At 45.9% G+C, this 1,931-nt stretch overlaps 1 pseudogene; it reads left to right on the plus strand.

Annotated features, from left to right (window-relative positions):
• Window positions 1-396: 396 nt before the first annotated feature.
• On the plus strand, window positions 397-1,691 carry LOC117071168 (annotated as a pseudogene).
• Window positions 1,692-1,931: the final 240 nt, after the last annotated feature.

Below are 1,931 nucleotides of genomic sequence, written 5' to 3' on the forward strand. Positions count from 1 at the left end.
TAACTTATACATATTATTTCTTTTTTCTTTTTTTTTTTTTTGAGACGGAGTCTCACTCTGTCGCCACAAAGACTTTATAGGCTAGATAATATTATCCCATTTCATAGGTGAAAAACTGAGGCTTATAGGGATTAAGAAATTCACCAAAATCACTCCAATGGTAAATAGAGACACTGAGCTTGGATCCATATTTAACCTACCACAATTCTTTTTTGCCTACTGTGCTGTCTCTGGAGTACTGCGAAGCATCTCATGGGCCTTGGTAAGGCTTTCTTTCCTTTATCTGGAGTAATGGTTCATAAATATTATAACATACAAAAAAAAGCTCAAATAATGTACCATTTACTGGATGAAACTTAAGAGCTCTAACAAAGGAATTAAAAGAAAATAATACCGCTGACTTTGCCATCTGCGGGGCCATCGTGGGAGCGCAGCAGGATGTGCCCCGGAGCTGCCACTTGAGGCCCTCAGGTCTCCGGAGGTGTCATGGAGGAACCTAGCTCCTGCCATCCTCTTCCCCAATTTGCCAGTTCCAGCAGCGTTAGCCTATGAGGAGGATGTGAATGAGACTGAGTCAGGAGCTCCCCGGAAGCATGGAGACCGTGGTGATTGTTGCCATAGGTGTGCTGTCCACTATCTTTCTGGCTTCGTTTGCAGTCTTGGGGCTGGGTTGCAGGCAGCGCTACTACCAGCCCCGAGACCTGCTGCAGCGCTATGATTCTAAGCCCATTATGGACCTCATCGGTGCCATGGTGACCCAGTCTGAGCCCTCTGAGTTAGAACTGGATGATGTTGTTATCACCAACCCCCACATTGAGACCATTCTGGAGAACAAAGACTGGATCAAAGATGCCTCAGGTCTCATGTCCCACTGCATTGCCATCTTGAAGATTTGTCACACTCTGACAGAGAAGCTTGTTGCCATGACAATGGGTTCTGGGGCCAAGATGAAGACTTCAGCCATTGTCAGCGACATCATTGTGGCGGCCAAGTGGAACAGCCCCAGGGTGGATGATGTTGTGAAGTTGATGTACCCTCCATTGGACCCCAAGCTCCTGGACGCAGGGACGACTGCCCTGCTCCTGTCTTGTCAGTCATCTGGTGCTGGTGACAAGGAATGCCTGCCTGGACTGGATTGACCCGTCACTGTCAGCTGCTGAGGAGCATTTGAAAGTCCTTCGAGAAGCAGCCCTAGCTTTTGAGCCAGATAAAGGCCTCCCAGGCCCGGAAAGCTTCCTGCAGGGGCAGTCTGCAATTTAGCACCTACAGGCCAGCAGCTAGCCATGAAGGCCCCTGCTGCCATCCCTGGGTGGCTCAGATTAGCCTTACACTTTTTCCTGTAGAATTAGTTGTTCTCCACAGCTCAAGAGTTCAGCTGTGTGTATACAGTAAAGCAGGAGATCTCTGTCAGTTTGTGCCTCTATTGCAATTGCAAATTGTGGCTTGTGAGTGGCAGTCTAATACTACAGTTAGGGGAGATGCCATTCACTCTGCACAGAGGAGCATTGAAAACTGGTGGACTGTCAGCTTTATTTAGCTCACCTAGTGTTTTCAAGAAAATTGAGCCACCATCTAAGAAATCAAGAGGTTTCACATTAAAATTAGAATTTCTGGCCTCTCTTGATCAATCAGAACATGTGGCAATCCTGATCTGCTTTTCATAAGAGGACAATCAGTTGAAGCTAAATAGGGGTTGCTCCTTTTGGCAAGACTTGTACTCTCTCACTTGGCCTATTTCATTTATTTGTATTATCTGCCTGGTCCCTGAGGCATTTGAGTCTGTCCTCCCCCTTACAGGTTTGGGTTTGAAGCTGAGAACTACAAAGTTGATTTATGCCTGCAATTTTACCTAGCTACCACTAGGTGGATAGTAAATTTATACTTAACGTTTCCAAAGAATAAAAGAAAAAAGAAAATAATACCATGCAATA

Source organism: Trachypithecus francoisi, unplaced genomic scaffold, assembly GCF_009764315.1.
Source record: "Trachypithecus francoisi isolate TF-2019V2 unplaced genomic scaffold, Tfra_2.0 Lachesis_group3, whole genome shotgun sequence".
Classification (NCBI taxonomy): Eukaryota; Metazoa; Chordata; class Mammalia; order Primates; family Cercopithecidae; genus Trachypithecus; species Trachypithecus francoisi.